We start from the raw sequence: 19,513 nt of genomic DNA on the forward strand, positions 1-19,513 counted from the left end.
TGGGCTGCCATAACAAAATATCACAGACTGGGTGAATTAAACAATGGGTATATTTTCTCACAGTTCTGGAGGCTGGGAAAATCCCAAATCAAGGTTTTGGCCTATTTGGTTTCTGATGAGGGCTCTCTTCCTGGCCTGCAGACAATTGCTTTCTTGCTTTGCCCTCAAATGGCTTTTCCTTCTTGCTTTGCCCTCAAATGGCTTTTCCTTGGTGTATGCATGCATGTAGAAAGAAATAATTCTCTTGTGTGTTTCTTAAAAGGACACTAATACTATCCAATCAAGGCCCCACCCCTATAACCCCATTTAACCTTAATTACTTCCATAGAGACCTCATCTCCAAATATAGCCACACTGAGGATTAGGGCTTCGGCATATGAATTTGGGGGTGGAAGGGACACACACATTCAGTCCATACCACTTGTCCAACAAACACTACTAGGTGCCCACTTTTGTTGTACTGCTAAGGAGTCTAAGCTACAGAGATGAGCCATTGCCAGGTCATGCTATAGTGGAGATAAGTGTGGACCTATGTAGGACAAGCTAGAGAAGGTATCCATTGAGAAGTGATTTGTGAGCCTTGAGAGACAAGTATAGGTGTCATGCAGAAAAGAGGACAGCCATAAAGGGTTCATTCTATGTTGCTGTCTATTGCTAACACAAAGAAAAAGACAGAACCTGATTTTGCCTTTTTTTTCCTTATTTTGTTCTATTGAATATCATCATTCTGGATTATATGAGCCTTTGTAAACCATGGAGATCCTTCACTCCATCTCTCTTTTTGTTTGGAAAGGTGAAAAATGAATAAATAAAATGAAATGTAGAACCTAGAGGCAGGTATTTGTCAGAATGTTAATTCCAGGCATGCATTCCTCTCTGTTTCTCTTTCAAGTCTTGTGTTTTTAAAGACATAATTGAAAGATTTAGTAGTGCTTGTGTAATCTCTGTCAATCCCTACTGATGTATCCTAGTGCAGTTTGCTTACTTTATTCACTGGCCATTGGCATGGTTTTTCCTTTCAAGGTCTTTCTGATCACCCCATCATAAGCAAACCTGAAATCTTCATTTGACTGCTAAGAAAAGGACATCAGAAAGCTGGAGGTTTTCTGTAAAATGCATTTTTCCTGTCATCATCTAATTTACTCATTCAGCTCACATCTACTGAGCATTTACTACTTGCCATAAACTCTTCTAGGTGGAACTATTGGGTACAAGACAGAATAAGATAATTCTTTACCCTGGAATGCATGTAGGTTCATGCAGGGATGAAAAATACCGTTCAATTCAGCCATAGACTTCGTTCACAGAGGCTGCCAAGAGCACTTATGGAAGAGGTTTCTAAGACTGCATTTAAAGTGACTTGGCCAGGAGGCCGTGTTGGATTATTGGGAGCCACCATGGGCCTTGGGCAGGGAGTTGAGGAAAAGGAAGTAGTGCCTTGCAAATTGCATATTTGCTATCCTGAGCTGTGCTGTGTCCGAATACAATTCTTTCACTGAATTATGGATGCAGGGTCAAAAATGCATTATCTTCAGTGGGATAAAAAGTCAGCCTCCCACAATGATCAGTTATCTTGTATTTAAATTTTGTTAGAAATACATTCTAGTCTTCTAGAATTTTTTTTCTCCGTGGCTTTTCCTCTCTTTTCTCCTTAGATTTTAAGTTACAGTTGGGAAATTGTTCTCTTCTTAAGGGAATGATTCATCGTCGGCAGGCATTTATTAATGTATTTCAGCAAAAGCCTGGGATGAAGCCAGCTGCTTTGCTGACTATGGAAAGAAGGGGCCTCAAACCCTTGATTTTTCTTTTACACAACAATGCTCATTCTTGGATGCACAGTAGAATCACCTTAGATGCTTTTTAAAAGCCCAGGACTCACCCTAAACTATAGAACTTCCAGGATGGGACCCAGACATCAGATTTCAATGTACGACCTTAGAGAACCAGTGTCTGACCAGGGCACCTGCAGCCGCCACCAGGTTTTGGTCACTTGGATGGCTGGTCTGGCAGCTGTTCTGGTAATTGTGGAGATAGAAGCTAAGACTAGAGGGAGGAGGCCACCTTACAGGTTTCCCCTGGCTCAGTGGTGTTTACTGTGGGCAAACTCAAGGTATACAGTTATGGTTGAGATATTCTGGTCCAACTCTGGACCCAGAATCTTTATGCTTCCCCCGGGGTTAAAAATCTCAGAATTCCACTTCTAATTCCTACATGGTCTTTGGGAAGCGGTACACAGTTGTAGCTAAGAGTGCATGGTTAAGACCACAGGCTTTGGAGTTGGAAAATACTGAAGTCAAATCCTGATCAAATGTGTGGCCTTAAGCAAGTAACATGACAGTATCATGACTCAGCTTCCATCTCTGGGAAGTGGTGGAATAATACGTGCATTTAAGGATTGTTTAAGGGCTAAACGAGACAATGTACACAAAGAGGAAACACTTCATTATACTAGGTATAAAGGGAGGGCTCCAGAAACATTGGCTGCCATGGTAGCTGCCAGTGTGAGAATTAACCATGGATATTGGGCCACTGCTGGTCATCCATCTGCTGACCTAGGAGTAGGAAGCAAGTTCAGGAAGCTGCTGGTGGCCACGTGCATGTCAAGTTCAACTTGTTATGGCCTGTCTGTTTCATGGGTTTTTGGCAATCAGTGGAATAAATGGATGAAGTATTTAATAGATGTCTCAAAGCACTGTGAAAAGGCTCAGCACGAAATGGAGCTGATCTCAGTGGTTAGCCTGCCTTTTCTATCTCATCCATGACCTCCCTGTTTGCGGATGGTGCCTGAAATGATAGCCATTGCGCATGCTGCCTTAAATCATGGCAGTCCCTTTGCTCTAGCATTCCCCAGGCTCAGAACCTAGACAAGAGTACTGACTTTCTTCCTGGATTTAAATGTACCTTCTGTGCCATTTAAACAACATAGTGATCCAGAACAGTGAGTATTAAGTGATCTCTAGATTTCATTTTAGTAATTAAAGCCTCTGTATGCATCCAATTACCTTTCAAATAAGCAACAAAATTAGAGCTTGACTTTTAGTTATCTTACTTCTACCTTACACTCTAGTAACAAGCAAAGCAATATGTAAGAGAAGGAGAAGGAACAACCGAAGAATTAGATGGTTCACAGCCCTGGAATATTGTAGTTGACTGTCGGGTTTAGTTCATCATTGGTAAAGTCCTTCTCTTTCATGAAGCCCTCCTTAAATTCCTGTTCTCCTCCAGCCAGCTTCAAGATCTTGTTTCCTCTGAATTTTCATAGTGTTTCATTGACTTTTTGGTGCCAATTTTTCTTTTATTAAAATTGTTTATGCAAATATTTTATAAGCTCCTTATGGGGAAGGCCTTGTATTAGTTAGTTTTGTATCACCCCTAGTATCTAACACTGAGCCTTGCACCTAGGAAGTAAACATTTGTCAACTAAATGGACACATACTTTGTAACAGTCATAAGAAAGAAATCCATACAATAAAGACTCATTATTATTCTGACCATCAAATGACAACTGTCATTTATTTTTCAGGTATTTATTGGTAACACTGATATTATGATCTTTCAGACTCCTTTTAAGAATATTTTGATGCCTTAATCCATTCTCCAGACAAAACTCATGACCAAGAGCAGTAGAGAGCTTCCACCATTAATTTTCCCTTCCAAATCTATGACAATTTTGTAAGCCTGCATTTGCAAACATATTGTTTCTGTGTTGCACGGTTTCCAAGTGAGTGTAGTTATCATTTAGAATTCTCCCACCTGCTTCCAGATGTCAAAGGAGTGGGGGATTGCTCCTGAGAGCTCATCAATTCTGCTTCAGTGGACTTTGTGAGGATGCAGGATGGATAATTTTGCCTGTAAATTCTCTTTTGAAATCTTAAATTGTCCGCAATCTGTGGCAACTCTTGTTTTATTTGAATATTTTGGGAAAGTGGGATGGCAGTAATTTGAAAGAGAAATTCTGTCCAGCATTAGCTGGACATAATAAACCAGCATTGGCCTGCCTGGTGGTAAGCTCTTTTTGGAAGAATAAGCTTGTTTCTGTGAGCACAACAAGGAAATGGGGGCGGTGAAGACATCCAGGATAAGACGAGTGGTGATTGACAGCCCAGCTGGTGGAGGTGGGTAATTGGAAATTCATGGCACATAAATCTCCCAGTACTTATCTTGAAGCACAGGAAGAGAGGAGATCTGAGCAGGGGAACATTTAGCTCTTTCAAAGGGATCTAATAAGGTAGTAGATCTTTAAGTTCTTCATTTTAACTTTAATTAAATTATGGTTTTCTGTCTTGGAGAGATAAATGCATGCTGCTTAAGGAATGACTCTGTGCATAGAAAATGGAAATGTGCAGGACTATTGGAGGAGTTCTTTGTTTACACAGAATATGCAATCCTTTCCCATGGGTCCCATTCCTTTGGAGAGCAATTGTTTCTTTCTCTTGATGGGTTTCTGGTTTCCCTATGTACAGTGACACCTCCTTTATGTGTCTTAGCTTTCTAGTTTCCAAACTAGTATTTAAAAAAATGAAGTGTTATTAGATCATGATGAGGTAACAAGAATAACAACATAAAGGAAGAGATGTTCTTCCTATTTGTTGAAGTCTCATGCTTTCTGTGCTGGTTTGGGTCTTTGGTTCAGCATCTCTGAGTGGGAAGTCACCTTTCATTGTCTTCTTCATGGTAACCCATCATATTAGTAAAGATGGTCGTTAAGCAACTTCCAGTTTTTTTTCCTCCAGGCCAGGCAACCTGTTCAGCCTAAATAACTAAGAGTTTTCAATCTCAACAAAGTTGAGTGTTTTGAACTTGTCAGCATATGAGTGAGATTGGGACTCTCACTAAACCTGACAGATGGAGCTCCCTGGCTCCTTTCTGTAAGTTGGATGGATCTCCTGAAGGAATGGTTCTTTTTTTTCAGCCCAGCTTCCACTGCCTCTGCCTCATTGCTGTTGAAGTTCAGAACACTTATCTAATCTTAGTGCCCTGTGTGTGTGCAAAGATCTTTTTTTCTGGTTGGCAAAACATTTCATCTGTTGCAATGCCAGAGTTCCTGCTGGTGAGCGGAGCTACACAGAAGAGGGGTAGCTTTCTGTGGCTTTGGAGCTTCCGTAAGCATCATGCCTAATATCTGGCTGAGGTCTGGAAAGGGAGAAGAGATTAGAGGGGTACACCAAAGTCCAGAGACAGAAGGAAAAGTACTTATAATGGTAGAGTACAAGATGGATTAATCAAACTGAGCAAATGCATTGAGCTTTGGAAGTGCTGAGCGCTTGTATTAGGCATCCTGGAAGTACCCAAGAAAGACAAGATTTGCTTCCTGATGACCTGGAGTCAGGAAATTCACATTATCATCTGAGCTCTTCCAAGAGCCAATCTAGTTACCTGGGTTGGACTAGATCTTAAGGTAAGATGAAAGAGTTAGTCTAGATAATAGGTGCAGTAAAGACAAAGATGCCATAGACTTTCTTGCCCTTTCCAAATGCCCTTAAGGCTGCTTTATGCTTCTAACGTGTGCAGTATGTGTTTTCTCACTCCATGCTCCTTGCTGTGCACAGAGGAGGAAGACAATAAATACATATGAATTGAATTGACTGATCCGATGTTGAGCAAGGTAACAACAAAGGGGTGGGTCACAGAGAATGGGTGAAGACTTATATTTGACAATCACAGCAGGAAACCTTTAGTAGAAGTGATTATCAAGCTTTTAAAACCATGTCTCATATCTTAAAAAGCACTGTAATTAATATATGTCTCTTCAGTGAAGGAAACAAAAAGCCATATCTTCATTTAAACAACATCAGTAGCAGCTGTCAGCACTACCAATATAGGTTTTGCAAAAGAAGCTTCCGGGTTCACTAATAGGTTAAGTTCACTTTTGTCATCCTGAAGATTTGTTATGAATTGTAAAGCCTTCCATGGCCCCCATAGCTCCAGAAAGAAATCTATCTCTTCAGCAGGGCACATTCTGACTTTCACAAACTGACATTAACCTTTCTTTTTCCTCCTCATCTCATACATTCAACAGACATTATTAACTAGATCTCTGTGCCAGGTATTGATGCTAGATGCTCACGATTCAAAATGAGTAAATCTCCTGTTGTCAAAGAGTGTGCATCCTAACAATTGGGGGAATCATGAAACAAATTAACACAATTAAGTGCATATGTGTTACAAGAGGAATTTCAACAGGGTACAAATGTAGGCCACAGACATGTCATGCACTTACATGTCATTATTCCTTGGCTCATTATATTTCCTGTGCTCAAGATTTTGTTTTTACCAGGTCTTACAGCAAAGCACAGCCCTTCAATCAAGTTCATGCTCTGAGGTCACTTTCGTGGGCTGTTTCCATTTATGTTCCTGTGAGAGTTTGGGTGTACATTTATCATGTTACTGTGTCTGTGTTTTCTACTAGACCATGAGAACTTCAAAGGCTGGGGCTTTGTCTTCCACACTTTTGTGACAAGTAGGTGCTCACTGAAACTTTACAGGAAGGCAGATAGGCTGTTATGTCAGAGACTGCAATTAATGTTTCCTCTGTCTGTGTTTTCTACTAGACCATGAGAACTTCAAAGGCTGGGGCTTTGTCTTCCACAGTTTTGTGACAAGTAGGTGCTCACTGAAACTTTACAGGAAGGCAGATAGGCTGTTATGTCAGAGACTGCAATTACTGTTTCCTCTGTCTGGAATACTTTTTCAGCAGATCTTTTAATTAATGACTTGCTTTCAGAGAGGCCTTCCTTAACAGTCTTATCTAAAATAGATCCTTCTCTTTGTCTAAGTCTCTCTTGATCACTTTGTCAAGGTGTGCTGTCTTCATGGCATATGTCACTATGTGAAATTTCATATTTGTTTTTGTCTGTTGCCACTAAATGCAAGCCCCCTGAGTAGAGATATTGTCTGTCTCATTCACTGCTGTATTAGCTGCAGCTAGAATAGCACATGGCTCATAGTAAAAAACCTTCAGTATATATTTGTCAAATACATGCATGACATTTAATTTCTGGTATTTCTGGTCTAACACACCTTTATATTATTTTTAAAAATGAGCTCTTCACAGTTTTTCATAGTGTTTTCTTCTCTCTCTGGGATTGTTTTGTTGTTCTGGTACCTTGAAGATAATGGCAGCAGGGTGGCATTTAACTTCTTCCACATTTGGCTTGGTGCCACTGACCTTTCATGGAGTTTTTCTCAGCAGATGCTGCACAGAAAATGAGCTCTTTCTCAACTATGGGGGCCTGAGGCCTCTCCTCATGTGCTTTTGGTGACCGGCAGCATGGGGTCAGACTTTGGCTTCTGATCTCCTCTTTCTCAGCTGTTTGTCTTCATCTAGATATCAGCTGGGCTACACTCACATAGGGGTTACATTTGAAAGGGAAGAGAGCCCGGTTGGTTTTTCTCTTCTTTTCTTCGTGATTGCTGACATTTCCAAATGTAGTAAGGACATGCAGTTGAAGGAAGAGGATAGATAGGTGGCGAAAAAGAGAGGGCACTGCAGTGGATAAGCTTGTGATTGGGAAGTCCTAGAGCTTCCACCACTTGAGTGCAGAGGGCCCTGCTCACTGGGATGGAGGTGGCTGGGGCAGCATTTCTCTCCCTTCCTTTGTAGCATCTGCTGCCCCTTCTGTTAGGAGGGAGGGGGATGGAACAGAATGCCTTATTTCTGGGCCCATAGTTCTCTGTCAACAAGTATCCTCTTCTATTTTGTCTGGGGAATGGCAAATGGGGGCAGAGCCAGTTTTGCTAGATGACAAGGGCAGCACCACTCTTTATTGGGGACACTTATACCCATTAGTCTCAGCTTTGGGGATCACAACAGCCAGTTACATTATTATTATTGTTCCTTTATTCCAAGTGAGCTTGCAATTTGTTTCACAGTTATTCCATGGGAATAGAGGGTGTCAATTATTGAAGGATCAGATGTCCAAACTAGATCATCTTGTGTGCTTCATAGTGGGTCTAGAGTTTTGTTGCTGTTGTTTGTTGCTTGTTTAGGTGAAGCTGTAAGCACAAGAATCCATACAATTCCTCACCTCTTTCCAAAGGGCTTTGAGGGGCCCTGAATCATTCAGTATACAACCTAACTCTTCAGAATGTCCCAGAATTCTACTGACATCATACTAATGAAAGGGCAAGGGGTTAACTCCTGAAACTCTGCTTCAGGGATGAAAATGTGTATGCATACAAGCATGCAGATACACACACACACACACTCACTCACACATGTACACTCACATGGTAAATATGTATATACATACTCATGGTTCTGGTATATGATCTACTCCACCATGAGGAGCACATGGTTGCCTTGTTTTGATTGGAGATTATTAGTGTAGGTGGTAGAAATGGCCTAAGAAAAGATGTAAAGTATTTCTTTGTAACTTTTAAAAATACTACTAGGTAATAATATTCAAACCTCCCGGTGGTTTTACATTACAGAAACTGAAGTTCTAAGGAAAAAAATAGGCTTTTTTTTTTTCTGTGACATGGCTACATAATGAGCTAGACTAGCATTTAGTCAGCTGAAAAACTGGCAGTTTATTGTGTTGATATAAATTGTAATTATCTACCTTTCCTTTTTTTTTATCATGTTAAGCTTGCTATTCAAAAGGTTGTTTTATTTCCTAATTTTTTTTTTCTTTCAGGCTTGGCACCATTTATTTGTATGTTAAGTTTAATTTAGGGAAAAGAAGAAAAAATTGCTAAAACCCATTGGTAGAAATCACCCATTTGTGGAATATTATCTAACCGCTATAGTGGCATAGAAGGCGATGCATTTACAAACAGTCTCTGCATTTATAAACATTTTTTCTTCATACTGGCAGAAAAATCCAAACAGAACTCATTGTCCTACTTTGAATGAGAAATACTCTCAATTTGGAATTATTATAATCACTGTTTTTATTAATCATTTAACAATTGTATGGTGTTGATTAATTTTCTGGTAGTGTTATGTTAATAAGATTTCAAGGAAGGGAAATAAGTCATTTCATGTATGTGGGTTTAGTTTAATTTTATTCACCAAAATGGTATTTACTTAATAACAACTGTGGAAATAAGCACAGATTCAGGCTTTGTCATCTTCTATTTTAGTGCATAGCTAATGAACAGAGCGGGTGCCTGTGGAAAAATAGGTTGGTAGCACTATTCAGGGTATGAGTCACAGGGGCCTGCTCCGACCTCATTAGAGTTTTTTGCGGTGTGAATCAAAGATGTTTAGCATCTACCAAAGTAGGCACTAAATAGTGATGTATCCATGGATGTTTGGTTGATACAATTAATGAGGAGGGTTGAAAGCCTCTACAATTTTACAGTTTTAAATCTGTGCTGATTCGTAAACTCGAGGAAAAATTTTAATTTTTCCAAAATTTCCTTGGGAAACCATTTTCCCAAGGAATTTATTTTTAAATTTGGAGGTACCATTTAGGATCGCTTTATTGGCACTAGTTTTTGAATTTTGTTGCATTGCTTCTCTTCCATTTCCCCTCTATTGCACAGTGATAAGCGTTATTTTCTCATTCGTCAGGAAGGAAATTCCCATCACACTATCTAGCAGCTCTTGAGGCTGTGAATGTCCTATAATTTTAGAAGGTTCAAATCAGAGAACATACAGTTTCTGACTCTTGAAAGTACAACCTAGATATGTAACACATTGAAAGACTGACTAATCCAGTCTTGATCACTTAAGGATTTGAAGAGTCGAGTCCTGCACTTTCAACCAAGTGGCAGGCATTGCTTCAGTATTTAGCTCTTCTTGAATCTAGAAGGTCTTTGAGATTCTGGCCATAAAAATGAACTTAAGAGCAATAAATGTGTTGTTGTAGCTTAGAGTTCCAGGAGCACAGCTTAGATGCTGAACTATCTTTTAAATTTTTTCCTTTGTGAAATATTTGTAGCTTGGGATGGCTAGTCAGAGGAACAATGGTGTTATAAAAGAGGTGGGTTAGATTCGCCTCACCACCTGATCATTTCATTTTGGATGAAAATTTAGCAGCTGACATTGCAAACCTTGAGAAAGTGTTGACTGCCTATTCAAATGTAGTTTAGAGGGTTTTCGATTCCGATAGTAAGTAATAAGTGTAGAACCTTGTTTTAGCAATTGTGTGGTTATAAAAAGATTTCAGTTGAAGGCCCATGAGATTTGACAACATATTCTCTTTGATATTTTAGTGGTTTGAAAAAGGATTTTTAGAATATGTATCTGGAAACTAAGGAAACTATGTAATGCAGTTTTCAATCTACTGTGTAACCTTTCCATTACAAGACTTTTTCCCTCTTAATCCTGTCCAGTGGATTTCTGGTCCTCCGAGGAGTGTGCTTCAGTACACCTCTCCATGAGTGCTTAGGAAGGGCTTTAGGTGGCTCCTTTGTGGCCTCCAGCTTTCATTCTGCATAATGCATCAGAGTTCCTCCTGGGTCTACATCTTACTTCCTGGAGTGGTTTCTCTGGGAAGTAATTGACTCAATGTATTGCTTCTTAGTCTTCCTCTTGCTCTTTATGGCAGGGTCTGATTGATACAGGTATAAACATCAGGGCTAGTACCTGCTTTACAGTTTCAGGGAGGGATTATTGATGAAGACTTGTCCATTAGTTGGGAGTTGGGAGAGCCCCCATTTTGGTAGCAGTGTGGTCATCTCCTCTGGAATGAATACCCATCCTTCCTCTCACAGAATCTCCTCTTGCTTGAGTTTATTTGCATTCATGTGATTTGCATGACAGATTTCGGTCTAATAGCTTATACTCAAACCACCTCTGCAGTTGTCTGTCAGTTGTTTGTAGACGTGAAGAGGCAAAAATGACTGGTCTCTGGGTCCTGTTCTGACTGGAAGGGCATTCTTTGATGTGTGAAAGTTAAGAGGACAACTTACACCTGGAACTCACAGAAACTAGATCCTGCATTGACCTGGAGGAGGTGAGGTGAGACAGGGCACAAATGAAGCACAGGCATGGGGTCCAAGAATAAATGGGGAGCTGGTCGTAAGCAGGTGTGAGGTCTGGATTGTGGACCATCCTATGGGTCCTTTTGGGAGGGACAGGTACATCATGCTGGGTGGGGATGATCCTTTAAATGGGTCAGACCAACCCAGGCATGAAAACTAAATGCTAAATTCTTTCTGAATTCAATTCTGGACCAGAACAAGGACATAAATGAGACCTGCTGGATATGTCTCCTTAATAGACATTTGTAACAAAAGTCACCCATTTGCTTCAAAGTTCTCTCATTATAAGCCACAGTTGCTGTTGGGAAGCTGATGCCATATCTCAGTCTTCTCTTTGCTTCTGCCCTCCCCTTTGTTGCAGTGGATCTGCTGAAGAATCTTGAAATGCCAGCAGAAGGTTGAAAGGGAAGACCTTGGAGTTTTCACATTCTTAAAAAATAGGTGGCACTGAGAGGTCTTATTTTATAGATAAACCAGCTATGTTGGTTTCAGAGTAATTCAATTTTCATAGTTGTTTTTCTTTTAAAAGTTCCTTTTCTAGAAGGGACACACCCTCCTTACAGTAGAATTCTAGTTAATAAATGCAGAAGAAAGGATGGGAAATGGAAAAGCACCATTTGGTAAACACCACAGGAATAATTGTTGCAAGCAAGAATCATCAATGGATGCTGAAAATAGTAGGTGAAAAGTATGATGAAACAGGATATTTACTTAGTCCCAAAGTATCTCCCCACAAGAAATTTATAAGCTAAAAGGAGAAAATAGTGGTTTTAAAGTGGAAAACCTAGCAAACACCAACTTAAACAAGTGATCAAAGTTAGTATCATCAGCACTAATACATATCAATATTGTATACCTCTTGATATGATACAGGTGAAAGAACATCACTTCTATGGTATTCTGTCCCAAAATGCACACCACAAACTAATAGTGAGGTGATATCAGATAAACCCAAATAGAAAGTCAGTCCGCAAAATTGCCAGCTAGTACTCTTCAAATGTCAAGGTCACGAAAGACAAAGAAAGACTAAGGAAATGTCCCGGATTGGAGGGGACTTAGTAGAAATGGCATCTAAATTCAGTGTGAGTTCCTGAATTGAATTCTAGACCAGCAGAAGGACATAAATGGAACAATTGGTAAAATTGAGTAGTCTGTTAACTAGTTAAGATTATAGTATCAATGTTAATTTCCTATCATTGTTATGTAGTTACGTAAAACGTTAATATCTGGAAAAGCTGAGTAAAGGGTATGTGGAAACTCTTTGAACAAATTTTTCAACTTTCAGTTTTTTTTGTAAATTTGAAATTATTTTTAAAGAGCAAATGTCTTTTTAGGAGATATTATGCTTTATTGAATTAATGGAGTCATTAACTCCTTTATACCCTGTCTATGTATAGCTAGTTACCCTTCTAAGAAAATGAAAGCCTGTGATAGATTTCCCTTTGCTGGTATCATTTTACTTCAATATTTAGACTAAATGTTTTTAGTTTCTCTAGGTGACTATCTCCTCCCATTACTACCAATGAGAAAATATATTCACAACTCTACTGTGGGATACTGGGGGTGCTCTTAGTAGAGTCCTAGTGAAATTAGAGGCGTACTTACTGTAAAGTTTTTGTAGCTTCACTTTTAGTACCCTTCCCCCTCATGAGCTTTTTCCAAGGCTCTCCACTTTATATATAAACTTTTATATATATATATTTATATTATATATTATATATATTTATATTATATATAATATATTTATATTATATATTATATATTTATATTATATATTATATATATTTATATTATATATAATGTATATATTTATATTATATATTATATATATTTATATTATATATAATGTATATATTTATATTATATATAATGTATATATTTATATTATATATATTATGTATATATTTATATTATATATATTATGTATATATTTATATTATATATATTTTTATATATATATAAAGTGGAGAGCCTTGGAAGTGGCTCATATATATATATTATATATATATAATTTGTATATATATAAATTTATATGTATATAAATTTGAGATGAGTCTTTCTCTATTGCCCTTGCACTGCTGGAAGGCAGTGGTGTGGTCATAGCTCACCACATCTTCAGATTCCGGGGCTTAAGTGATCCTCCCTCCTTAGCCTCCTGAGTAGCTGGGACTACAGACATGTGCCACCATGTCTGGCTATTTTTTTTTTTAATTTTATTTTTAGTAGAGACAGTTTCTCTATGTTGCCCAGGCTGATCTCCAACTCCTGGGCTCAAGTTATCCTCCAACCTCAGCCTCCCAAAGTGCTGAGATTACAGACATGAGCCTGGGTTTCCACTTAAGTATGAATTCATAATGTTATATACTTAAAGAGAGTCCTCTACGTGGAATCAGCTTCAGCCCCCCGCCCCCCATACCTGGATCTGTTCCTGCTTAATGGGAATACTTTGCCTGAGGCAGTTCCATACAAGATAACACAGCCCGTTTACATCCTGGCTCATTTTCAAAACAGCACAGAAGAAAACAACATCATGTTGAAGCTGGAATAGAATATTTCAAAAGTTTTCCTTTGTTTAATTTGGCTCACTACCTGGCTAGGCAGACATGCAATCAAATGAAACAAAAGTAAATGCAAATGGAAAGCATTCTTGTATGCAGACTGAAATTGAGCACGTTTAGTCAGAAGATCAGATTTGCCTCATCCACAAGATCACTGTCCAGAGGAATACCCTTTGGTTACTTGAAAGTGTCATTGCTTAGACTTTGCCTTGAAGCTGCAGCTGTAAACAGCATTTAATACTTGCAACCAGTGCTCCCAGCCCCTGCCACCAGTTCATCCCGCTTCATTGTGTCTCTCAGATAAGCTCACAGCCCAAGGTTCTTCAACCTTGTACAAGACCTCACAAGAGGCAAATTTTGCATATGTAGAAATCTGTGTTAAATAAAATACAGGATCAAGCCAAGGAGCATGAAATTTGGAGTTGGTGCTGACAGCCCCTCATTCCTGTCACTTATTAATTTTATTTCCCTCCTCAGCTTGTGTCATTGCCTAAAAATTATTTAAACACAGGTTTTCATATGCTGTGATTTAACTCTTTAAAACCTTTAGTACCACATGGGAATTAGTAATCTCTTTCTTCATGAACATTTTTATTGAGCTTATTCTTATGGAAATTTGATCTTTAGTAATTTTATCAGAGGGATTTTTTTTTTCTTTTAACCAGATGTAAACCTAGCTCTAGTAGCCCTGAACTTAACAGCAACATTTTTTCCTGGTCACACACTTCTGAAATCAGAGGATTAGTAGTACAATATTAGAAACATGGCACTCACTTTGAAGTTGCCTTCCAGGTTTTCACAGGAGTGTTTGTGTATGTGTGTGTGTGTGTGCATGTGCCACATGAATGCATGTGCTTTTTGGAAAGTTTTATTGCCATCTCTTTCTTTCACAGGTTGTTTGATTATCTGTGTTTTCAGAGTAAGCAGAGAACAGAACGTAGAAGTAGCTTGAAATTACAAATTAAACTAGTTGCACTACAAATAAAATATTAGTGAATGAAGAGTTTGTTGGGAAAGCCTCACATGAGAATGGTTTCTTTTTTTAATTAATGAAATGCTGAAATATACCAATACTACTTTGGATGTTGTTTTATCTCTGGGTTATGAAGAAAACCAGTTGTTTGACTGTGAAATGAAATCAAAACCAGAGAAAAAAATACTATTTTTAAGGAAGACTTACTATGAAAGTTATTGTGCAAACTAAGTCCTGTTTACCACAGAAGGTTAGCTAACATGTATATGAGTCAATCATTTGCCAAAACACTAGAATTGTGTTATGAAGAACCTAGCAATCATTAGAGCCCCTTGTGAGTTAAGCCCAGAAAACCTCATGTGTGGAACAGCCCTCTGGTCATCAAATACCTGAGGATACAGAAGAGATTATTTAATTGACTTCAAAACTTTATTAGACCTAATGTTCTTAAATATGTTCAGCCAGGTCATGCCCTCTGTATCCTTTCTTAATGTCTGAAATGTGTGTGGCTCCCCCGCCCCACCCTCCCAATTTGGCTGTCAGTCTACAAAGGAAATAAAAAAAATAGCAGACCCAGTTTCTGGGCTGTTTTGTTTTATGGAGATGCTAAAAGGCAGCTTATTCCATATTGATCATACCAGGGAACTAGCCAAGTATGGTGTTAATTGGGTCCTCTGGAATTCTACGCCCCCGGGACCAAAAGCTTTCTAGTAACGAGGGGAATAAACCCACAGGCTGCATAAAAATGAAATCCAAGAGCTCACCATGTCCCGATTGCTGATTACTGGTGATTTGGCCAGCTCGTTTTGTATCCAGTTGCTTATTTCAATTAGCTTGTTTTGTGTTATGTTTCCCCACACCCCCCTTTCCTGCAAAGCTGTGAAGCCTTGTTTTGAAAACTGCTGCCCCAGAGTGCACCGGCTTGGCGGTCCTGTCCTCATTGTTCTAATGCTCATTCCATATGTGGGTCACATCCTAGAGCTCTCCCCCCAGCCCTCCCCCTCACTTCTCCAGCCATCTCTCCTTCCCTTCCCTGTCCATACATTGGTGCTTGCACTCTCGCGCTCTTTTACACACACGCATGCACACACACACACACTTTTCTCCTAAGAGGCAGAGGTGGGGCAGATTCTTCAGGAGCTTGCAAGCAGGGTCGTTCAAACTTAAAACGCTGGTTGCGGTGCATTTAGTTTATGGCAAACACTTCACCTTCGGGAAAGTAATTATTCTGCTCCTCTCCCTGTTTCTTTCCCACCCCTTGCCCTCTTCTCCTCTCTTCTTCAGGACAAAGGTTTTTAAGAAACTGAGATTGCCACTTCGTGAGGCCCTTCTTGTTACCCTGGTAGCTGGTATCTCAGACAGTGAATGAAGGATGGATCAGACAGGCTGGAGTTTTGATGCACAGTTCTTTGGGTACTACAGGAGGAGCCCACTGAGAAATGTGCATGGCGGGCATGCCTGCTGAGTTTATTATGCTGGTTATCTGTCACTTACTCTGACTAAAAGGTAAGGGCTTCTGTAATTTGTTGCTGCAAAGAATTGGTACATTGTTCTCTTTCTAAGGCTTCCAACTAATTGGCTCTTGAGGGAAGATTGGAATGAGAGTTAGTGCTCGACTTCTGTAGCTTATCCTGTTAGATCTCTTTTTTTTAAATATGTGAAGGAAAAATAACCTTGGCAATTTTTTGACTATTGGTGGAATGTCTATTCACTTGTTTTCAAAGAAAAACAACAAAAAACAACCTTTGATTCATGATGTTTATTTTAATTTAAAACTTTTCCTGGACCAGTAAAGAAATGTAGTGTATGTGTAGTCAACCTTTTCAATGATTTCTGTAAACTGTGGGAATAGGAGTTGTGATCTTATCCCAAGATAAGAATATTTTACTTTAACAGATTGCATTTTTACCGATTGAAAATTACAGTGCATTTTATTTAGTAATCAGAGTGAGGAAAGTTAGAGACTATTTAAATGAAGTACAATAGTAACATTTACATTAATTGCTCAGTTACTGTAGTGTGGGTATACACATGTTGATAAATATACATTACTAATTATGCTTCTTGTTTTCTGTATACTTAGAGGAAAGTTTTGTGTCTGTGCAGAATTGAAATATGAACTGAACCACAGGCAAAAGAATCTTAGTAATAAGAATTTTAGCAAAAGAATCTTAGTAGTAAGTACTTAGAAAACTATATACATTTTTTATTTGTATAAATTTAAGAGATACAAGTGTAGTTTTGTTACATGGATATAATAATGTTCATTGGGGAACTGTCGGCTTTTAGTGTATTCATTACCTGAAAAGTATGTGTGTGTATATACGTGTGTGTGTGTGTATATATATGTGTATGTATGTATATGTATATACATGTATATACACATATAAGTTTCTGTAGTTAACAGGTAACACACGACCTGAAAATAACCTTTTTAAAGTTTCCACGACAATATTTCTTTGACAGGCTAAGCATTTTTTCTGTATCATGATGAGTAGTTTCATGGATAAATTTAGGTAATAGCTATTGGAAATCATCTGATGCCACCAAGCAACTGTCTTGCAAGACCAGAGATGTTTTGAGTGTAGGGTACAACCAGATTTTTTTCCATTCTTTTTACTTTTATTTTTTAATTTTTATTTAAAAAACTTTTTTTGAGATGGAATCTCACTCAGTCTTATATGTGTGTATATATATATACACACTCAGTCTTATATGTGTATATATACATATACATGTGTACATATGCATGTGTACATGTACATATACATGTGTACATATGCATGTGTACATGTACATATACATGTGTACATATGCATGTGTACATGTACATATACATGTGTACATATGCATGTGTACATGTACATATACATGTGTACATATGCATGTGTACATGTACATATACATGTGTACATATGCATGTGTACATGTACACGTGTACATATGCATGTGTACATGTACACGTGTATATGTATATATACATATGTACACATATACATATATACATGTACACACACGTATATACACACACACATATGTATATATCTTAAGGTTATGCTTTTAATCTGTCCTACTTAAAGTAATTAAAACTAGACTATCAGTTGATTGTTATCTCTGGGAAAAATGTACCTTTGGTTAAGAAACATTTCAAAAACAGATTGCCCATCACTATGGAATTTATGCAGTTGGAAACCAACTGAGGTTTATTGAAAAAAATGATTATGTCTTATTTTCTTAAGCACTCGTGATTTACAAGGACCCTTTGGTAGTAGCATAGGATGTATTTTATTGGGGATGGAGATCCCTTTAATGATATTTTCTTTATAGAATTTGCTCCAAAGAGCATGTGGGAAATGTTTTTTTCAAAAGGATGTATCGATGCATCCACTTAAACAACTTAGGGATATCAGCAAAACAAACTGGGTTTCTTTTATGTTAGACTTTGAGAAGAGACAAGAAGCAATCTGGGTGAAAGGAGGACACTATCAGTAAAAGAAGAGTGCTATTTTCTTGACCTTGGCTCAAAGGTTTCTGTCAAGACTGCTGGAGATTGAATAGGTAGAGTAGGGCCCAGATTTAAAGCTGGTGTCTCTCTCACACCTAACCCTCATCCCAGTCCCTCACTGTCCAGTGTCTTTGTCATTCAGTCTCCCCTGGTTTAATGTGGCAGCAGGAGGGCTTTACCTTCTTTTCAAAATCAAAAGGAGATGGCCCAGCGTGGCTCATACATACCCATGAAAACCTTAAACATTTCCCCTTCTACATTTTATCCCAATCATCTACATTGAGTAAAAATAAACAAGGAAAAAAAAAAGATACTTTGCCTTCATAATCAATTTTTCTTCTCTTCCAAGTTTTTGAACTTTGTTACCTAAAATGTCAGCTGTATATATCCCTTACATAAAGCATAACAGTCTTAGGATACCTTTTCAGGTACAAAATCAGTGACTCTCAACCTGGGCGTATTCAAAGGACTCCCTTGTGGTGTGTTTGAATAATGCAGGCTCCAGCCCCTGCCTACACGAATTCGTGATTCTGTAGTCTTCATTAGTACTTGGTATATAGGAGTTGTTTAGTAATATTCACAGAATGTTACACAGTGAAAAGTTTTCGCAGTAGTCTGACAGGACAGTGGATAAGTGCATTGCAAAATCTTTTCTGCTTCCTCTTTAGTTGAATTTGGAGAAGGGAAATTCCCTCCCTCTATGCTTCCTACATGTGTATTAAGGAAAATTGGGCTTCTTTTGCAGAGGTTTCCAAGCCTCTGAAAGTAGATGAATTACCCTTAAAAGGCTAATAGGGCCCACTAATCATTTTGCACCACACAAAACAAATAATGACTTCTGTATCAGTAATACTAGTAACAGCTGTCCTAGAAATGACTGTGAACCTTAGTCCTAGGGCTCTCACGAACCTCAAAGTGATAAATGGAGAGAACCCAGCAAACAGAAAACATTCTTTTTGTGAGTATATTTTAGGTGTATCTTGTCACTTGAGCCAGTAGGAGTGTGCTTCTTGGATAATAATATGGGTTTCCCAAACAACTCTTGAAGCACCTAGATCCATACATGTCAGATGCAAAACCATATCCATGGACCTGGAACTGGGCTGTGACCTAAGTGCTTGTTTTTCCCATCAAAGTATCTCTCCTTTGGTACCTTCGCTAGTTTAGACTGGGTCTTGAAAATTTGTTAGTGTCCCTGAAGCTATAGGGGCAAATTCTGGGGAAAACAAAACAAAACAAAACAAAACTCAAACAACATGCTGATATCTTAATATTATCTGTAATATGAGGACTTGAATTATGATAGCTGCTCTTTAAGTACTTCCCAGCTTTCTAATCTCTAAATTTTAATCTTTATGACTATAATCAATTCTTAGTAAAGTCAGTTCTGCTATCACACTTGTTTTGAAAAGGCAAATTTGTTCCAAAGCAATTGATATATTCAAGACAAGCATAAAACAAATGCTGTATTTGCTTATGTGTGATTTCCTCCCAGAGAAACACTAGGTAAATGCAGAAACTGTAGCCAGCTGAATGCCACAT

The 19,513-nt window shown here is 38.4% G+C and overlaps 1 protein-coding gene across 8 annotated transcripts in view; it reads left to right on the forward strand.

The window, feature by feature from the left end:
- Positions 1 to 19,513, forward strand: part of FAT3 (FAT atypical cadherin 3) — a 675,042-nt gene that overhangs the window by 69,744 nt on the left and 585,785 nt on the right. The window contains exon 1 of one of the 8 annotated variants that reach the window (XM_063671319.1): positions 15,751 to 15,972. The exons of the other annotated variants lie outside the window; for them this stretch is intronic. The gene's annotated coding sequence lies outside the window, so the exon portion shown is untranslated. Of the gene's footprint in view, positions 1 to 15,750; positions 15,973 to 19,513 lie in introns of those variants that run through there. 8 annotated transcript variants of the gene reach the window in all.

The sequence above is a fragment of the Pongo pygmaeus genome, chromosome 9, assembly GCF_028885625.2.
Source record: "Pongo pygmaeus isolate AG05252 chromosome 9, NHGRI_mPonPyg2-v2.0_pri, whole genome shotgun sequence".
Taxonomy (NCBI): domain Eukaryota; kingdom Metazoa; phylum Chordata; class Mammalia; order Primates; family Hominidae; genus Pongo; species Pongo pygmaeus.